This window comes from Ricinus communis, chromosome 2 (genome assembly GCF_019578655.1).
Source record: "Ricinus communis isolate WT05 ecotype wild-type chromosome 2, ASM1957865v1, whole genome shotgun sequence".
NCBI lineage: Eukaryota > Viridiplantae > Streptophyta > Magnoliopsida > Malpighiales > Euphorbiaceae > Ricinus > Ricinus communis.
The window spans coordinates 22,340,131-22,347,317 of record NC_063257.1 but is presented as its reverse complement, the minus strand read 5'-3'; the positions used below and the strand labels follow the sequence as shown (position 1 = coordinate 22,347,317).

The 7,187-nt window shown below is 30.3% G+C and overlaps 1 non-coding gene across 1 annotated transcript; it reads right to left on the bottom strand.

Annotated features, from left to right (window-relative positions):
- Positions 1-2,753: 2,753 nt before the first annotated feature.
- On the bottom strand, positions 2,754-2,861 carry LOC112536278. Its single transcript, XR_003080322.1, has one exon. It is a non-coding gene; the product is annotated as a small nucleolar RNA R71 (small nucleolar RNA).
- Positions 2,862-7,187: the final 4,326 nt, after the last annotated feature.

Below are 7,187 nucleotides of genomic sequence, written 5' to 3'. Positions count from 1 at the left end.
ATAATTATTTTTCTATTGATTTATTTTATCTAATTTAAATGCCACCGGAGCTGGACCAGCTTTTGCTTAGTAAGCTTCAGCTACGCGAATATTTTTCCTTGTTGAGCTTTAAAGTACTTATTGCAACTGTACTATCACTACTAGGATAACTTTCATCGGACCCCAACCGAAAGGCGCTAGACGGACTAAGGGCAAGCGAGATAAAGAAAGCAGTTGGCCCAATTTTTATTAAAGAGGAATATTAGTAATACGTTCTTTTGAATACTTTTTTAAGATAATTATTTTTCTATTGATTTCTTTTATCTAACTTAATAATTTGTTACGTATTTAATAAATTACACTAATTTTATTTTTTAATAAAAAATAAAATAAATTTATTTACTAATAGAAAGATAAATCTCTTTCACCTACACAATATGTTATAACCTAAATTTTATGATTTTATTTTCAATTTTAAAATATTTATTACATGAATAATAATACTTTATATTTTAGAAATTTTACACTTTCATAATTATTTATATAGAAAAAAAACATATAAGAAGTCGTTAAAAATAAAAGAAAAATATTACATTCACGTGAAAAAAAAAATTCAAAATCGACCATTAATAAATAAATTTATCTTCCTTTTATTTACTAAAAATATAAAAATAATTTAATGTGTTAAATTAATAGTAAGTTATTAAATTAAGATTTTAAATAAAGTGAACTAATAGGAGAACAATAATTTTTATGAAAAGAGAGTGTTTATTGATCGGTCCAAATTATGTATAGATATTTAAGGGCATTTTAGAGCTCTAATGATATATTTCTATATATAAAATGGTGAAAATATGTGTTTTTACCTCACTTAAGTTTAATTGTATATTTTCAGGAATATTAGCAAAAAAAGAAAAATATGGAGCTAAACACTCGAAAAGAAGCTTAATTGGACATGTTCATATCAATGCCTAAGATTAAGACGCATGGACTGCTAATTACAAGGCCCAAGGGACAATTTAGACATTTTGTATAATTATTAGGATTTATATTAAGAGTTATTTATGGGATAGTATTTGGTAGAGATAAAGAGACCTAAAGTCTTATCTGTTTATATTAGTATACTTATCTCTATGGAGATTTATATAGAGGAGGACTCTTCTCTATATATATCTCGGCAAAAACCTAATTCGAGAAAAGAGGGGGGGGGGGGGGGGGGGGGAGTTTTCTCCTACCCGCTTTCTACACCTATCACCATTATTCTCTCCATAATTCTTTACAGTTTTCCATAAACACTTTAGTTTAGTTTTCATTACTCTTTTTAGGATCTGAGGAGCTTTTCAAGAAGTTGAGAGTGAGGACCAATCTTCTTCCTACTTGAAGAAATTCTTGATCTAGAGGGAGTTTTTACTTTTTTTATTTTATGTCTTTCTATTTAATACCATGATCATTAGGTTAAATATGTTAGGCTAGTTTTTATAAATGTTTAGTTTAGCCTTTTTACTTTTGTATGAACCTTGTTATTTATTTATTTAATGAATGATTTCTTTACCTTCATATATGTATTAATTTCATCTATTATTATTGGTGACTGTCATATCAATTTACTAGTAATTTTTGTTATGAAAATCTTTAGGTTAAAAGTATTAAGAACATCATCTTTACTTTAACCTATGTTGGTATAAGAAACCTAGGCTGCATCATTAGCTTGAGTGATTTAGGAAAAATGCACATTGCTATCTCATTCATTAGATCTAGGCTTAAAGTAAAACAAGGAGATTACTAAGTAAATGGCTAGATTAAATACTATATTTAGCATATAGTTTTAGATCATAAAAATCTGCATTTGCATTGCATGTTTAATTATTATTTAGTTACTTTATTTTATAAATATTATCCTCTCAAAATACTGATTTAGAGTGTTTAGATTTACTTTTATTGTTTTGTATTGATAATTAGTCTTTATAATAAGTGGCCTCATAATCCCTTGAGATATCAACCTCCTGGTGAACTTACCCTTACTATAGGAACGGTTTATGCACTTACGAGTACTAAAAAAGACACATCAAGTTTTGGCGTCGTTGCCGAGGAACTATATCCAAATTTATTATATTGATTGATTATCAAAAGTATCTTGTGTTTGTTAGTTTTTTTTGTGTTTTTTGATTTATTTTATTTATGTGTTTTGTTTTGTTTTTTTTTTATTTTGTGTTTTGTGATTTATTTTGTTTATGTGTTTTTATTTTGTTTGTAAATTTTATTTTTTAAGTTTTCTTTCCAAATCTAAAATTTTCTTTTGTTTTGTATGCGAAAAAGAAAAACTAAATCAGGTGATTCATCAACTAAGAAGATTGAAGAAGAATCAAAAGAAGAAGTTGATATCATGACAAACCCACCAAGAGAAATAGGAGCTGAAAGGCGAATGGCTATGAAAGATTATGCACGGCCTACAATTGGTAACACTACTTCATGCATAGTTCTAGGTGATGCATCTAGGAATTATGAACTTAAGAGTATTTATTTTAATATGCTTCCTTCATTTTAGGTATCCCTAGTGAGGATGCATTAACATTCATTAGAGAGTTTTATGCTATAGTTCATACTTTCCCATTATCTGGACTAAATGAAGATCAGCTAAGAATGAGGTGTTTCCCTTATTCATTGAAAGAAAGAGCAAAGGCTTGGTTAATGACCTTGCCTCCTAATTCTTTGAGAAATTGGGATGAAATTTATCAAAAGTTTATGAGTAGATTTTACTCACAGCAAAAGACCAAAGCATTAAGAGCTGAAATTTTTAATTTTTATCAAAAGAATGTTGAATCTTTTTATGAAGCATGGGATCGCTTCAAATCACTTTTATTGCAATGTCCACACCATGGATTCCCACTTCCAATAACTAACCAATCATTTTTTGATCGGTTGAAATAACAATATCAATGTATAGTTGATAATGCAGCTAGGATGCTATGTTAGAAATGACAGCTGATGAGATTTATGACATCTTTAAGATGTTAGGAGCCAATTCTCAACAAAAGAATGTGAGAACAAAGAGAGTAGAAGTAAATGAAGTAGTAGCTAGTAGTGAGATGACCATACAATTGGCTGAATTGACTAAGCAAGTTAAGATGCTTACTTCAATAAAAAAAACTCATCAAACAATAAGATATGTGGTATTTGTGGTATTTATGCTCATGGTGCTAATGTTTGTTCATCTTTTGATAATTACAAAGGAAATATGTATGACCAAACAGTTATGATGGGTTCTTACCAACCTATGCATCATATGAATGACCTTTATTCCAACACATATAATACAGGTTGGAGAAACCATCCAAATTTTTTTTGGAAATACAATAGCCAAAACTCACCATAATTATTGAGAAATCGAAATCAACCTTATTACCAAGACCAATATTCTCAATTCCAAAGGGACTCTAATCCTTTCTTTTAAGATCAAGAACAAACTCGTTGATCTAATGATCAAAGGAAGCTAAGTTTGGAATAAACACTTTAATCATTTATGATGGATTCTCATGATAGGATGGAGAGGAATGAGAAAAAGACAGATTTCATTGAGGCTTCACTGAAACATTTAGAAGCTCAAATGGGACAAATTGTTAAGAGCTCAATAAAGAGAAACTATCAAGTCAACCTGAACAAGTCAATTCCATTACTACTATTAGAAAAGGTGAGGTTGTTGATGATAATATTACTGTAAAAATTGAAAGGAATTCTTCTTCTTATGCAGGTACACCTAAACATGATGGATTATTGTAAAGCAATGAGGAGAGTATGCAAAAGGAGAAAAATAGAGCCTAATCTTAGGATTGAGAAGAAAGAAAAGGAAGCATTTTCTGGACCTGAATTTCATAAGGCAGCTCAGCCTTATAGACCACCTATTCCTTTTCTAAACCAACCCAAAGAGAGCAAAAAGGATATAAAAAAATTTTGAAAATATTTTGATGCTCTCTGAAGTTACTATTAATTTACCTTTGTTGGATGTTATCAGGAATAAGCCAGCTTATGCAAAATTCTTTGAAGAGTAAAAGGTGATATGCGAACAATGAAAAAGTACAAGTAGCAAGTGTAATGCTTCAACATCAGTTGTCCCTTAAGATAAAGGATCCTGGTAGCTTCACCATTGATATTAAAATAGGTGACAAAAAGAATACAAAAGCCATGTTAGATTTAGGAGCAAGCATCAACTTGATGCCTTATTCGATGTATGAACGACTTGGCTTAGAAGAGTTAAAACCTACCACTATGTCTCTATAATTTGTAGACAAATCAATAAACTATCCTAGAGGTATAGTGGATGACTTGCTAGTACAAGTAGGTAAGTTAATAATTCCAGTTGATTTTATAGTGCTTGACATGAAAAACACACCAGCAAGGAATAAAGAGCAAACCATACTCCTTGGTAGACCTTTCATGGCAACTACTAGAACTGTAATTGATGTGCATGATGGAAAATTTACCATGAAAGTTTTAGGAGAAACTGTGGAATTTAAAGTGTTTGATTCTCTAACTTTATCTCATAAATCTACTATTGATAAGTGTTCATATAATTATTTAGATTCTCTTGTTTATGAACAATTATATGATGATATTCCATTCTTAATTGACAAGAGCTTTCGTGACACTTTAGATGTTGGCATTAAAAGTATGAAGCCATACTTGAAAGGAATGGCTTATGACCAAGAGGTGGAGTGCGCGGATGAACGCCCACCATGAGCATAATCAAGAATGTCTAACTATAGACAATAAACTTAATACTTGTATTTTTATTTTTATGCATTTAAGTTATTTTTATTTTTATTTTCTTTTATTTTTTTTAAATTTTAGTGTTTTATGTTTATCTTGTAGGTCTATGATGGAAAAGTAAGCATTCCTACCTTCTTTGATCCCCAAAATGCAATATGTCTCCATGTAAAGCAATTAAACCTTCTTTAAAATTTTTTATTTTTGAGCGAGCCACGTTGCGACAGTAAATTTTCATACTAGCCCGTAGTAGAGGTACAGCAGGAACGACACGAGCCCGTAGCAATCAAGCAACAGCAGCCAGCAGCAAGGTCAGCCGCGGGTCGCGAGACACTCCGCGAGGGAGCCAGCCGCGAGGAGGACAGTGGCAAGACGCCCAGCAAGAAGTCAGCGACCTCACGGGCCACATGCCCACAGCGTAGGCAAGCAGCAACGACTTGATGGCGTAGTCCATGGCCCGAAAATTCCACGGGCCCTTAAAAAATGAGAAAATTTTGAAAATTAAATATATATCCATCTCCTCCACATAAATAGACATATCATTGATTTAGAACTTTATTTTAAATTTTATTTTAGAATTTGTATTTATTTATTTTTAGGACCTAACTTTTAATTATCTTAGGATTTAATCTTTCTAGTATATTTAGGATATTTTTTTATTTTTATTTCTTTATTTCTTTATTTCTTTTATAATTATCAATGATGTGTTTAAGTGTGCTTCTAAAGTTTGGATGGTGGAGATTGAAATTCAAGTTCATGGCTTACTATGCATTGCAAAATTCCAGGGGAGTATTCTATCTTTTTTCTCTGTTCTTGTTCTTTATTTTTATCTATGCAATGACATTAAGGACAATGTCAAATTTAAGTGTGGGGAAGGAAATAGAATATTTCTTCGATTAAACTTTATACATCATTATGCCATGAGAATTAGCATCTTTGATGAATCTTTGCAAAATATTTTTCCACTCACTTTTTCTTATTATTCTATATAAGAGTCGATGAAAGAATACTATTATGTTAAGATTTTTGAATCCTTGAGTTAGTTTTTAACATGTATAATGTGAACTCATGAGTTATTTGCACTTAAATAATCAAGTATTTATTCTTTGCATATGGACAATGATGAATAGTTTGGAAAATTTAAGTTGGGCATAATTAGAAGTGTATGATTTAGATTATGATTTCTTTGTCATTAAATTGGCTTGCCTAAGGTTGTGAGATATGATATGGGCAAGTTTAAAGCTCTAAGTTTAATAATTCTATTCCGCTAATTTTAGTTGCTTAGTAACCGGAGATCTTCATGACCAATATCGATTTTTACGTAAAAAAAGGAAATTAAGATTATGAGTATGCAAAGTATCTTGAAGTATGTTTTGTTGAGTAACCAGATGCACTCATTACCCATGTTTGTATTTGTATAAAAAGGCATAACATCTCAAGAAAGAAATAAATACCCCAAAGTATCAAAAATTAAAATCCAAGGGATGAAAAGAAAAGAAAGTATAAGAGCTTCAAAATTTTTTAATAAATGCCTATTGATCTTTTGTTTGTGATTGAATAGGGTTATGATAATTTGGATTATGCATCATAGTTGTATCCTTTGAAGACGAGTTAGACTATTTGTTGTGAAGCAGGTGTGAAGGATTGGATGCTTGAGTCTTTTGATTAATAATGATTTGAGTTTATATTTTTAAAAAAAAATATTATGATTCAAGTGTTCTTGGGTTGACATGATCTTTGCATTAGTGAAATTCTTTTGAATAATATCTTTAAGCTGAGTATGAATGATCTTCATGATTTTTTGTAAAAGTTAATTCTCAGTTGCTATTTACTTGAGGACAAGTAAAGGTTTAGGTGTGAGGATATTTAATCGGTCCAAATTATATATAGATATTTGAGGGTATTTTAGAGCTTTAATGATATATTTCTATATATAAAATGATGAAAATATATATTTTTGCCTCATTTAAGCTTATATATTTAAGGGTATTAGCAAAAAGCGGAAAATATGGAGTTAAACACTCGAAAAAAAGCTTAATTGGACATGTTCATGTCAAGGCCCAAGATTAAGATGAATTGACTGCTAATTACAAGGCCCAAGGGACAATTTAGTCATTTTGTATAATTATTAGGATTTAGAGTTATTTATGGGATAGTATTTAGTAGAGATAAAGAGACTCAAAGTCTTATCTGTTAGATAGACTTATATTAGTATACTTATCTCTATGGAGATTTATATAAAAGAGGACTCTTCTCTATATATATCTCGGCAAACACCTAATTCGAAAAAAGAGGGAGGAGTTTTCTCCTATCTGCTCTCTAAACCTGCTACCATTATTCTCTCCATAATTCTCTACAGTTTTCCATAAACACTTTAGTTTAGTTTTTATTACTCTTTTTAGAATCTAAGGAACTTTTCAAGAAGTTGAGAGTGAGGAACAATCTTC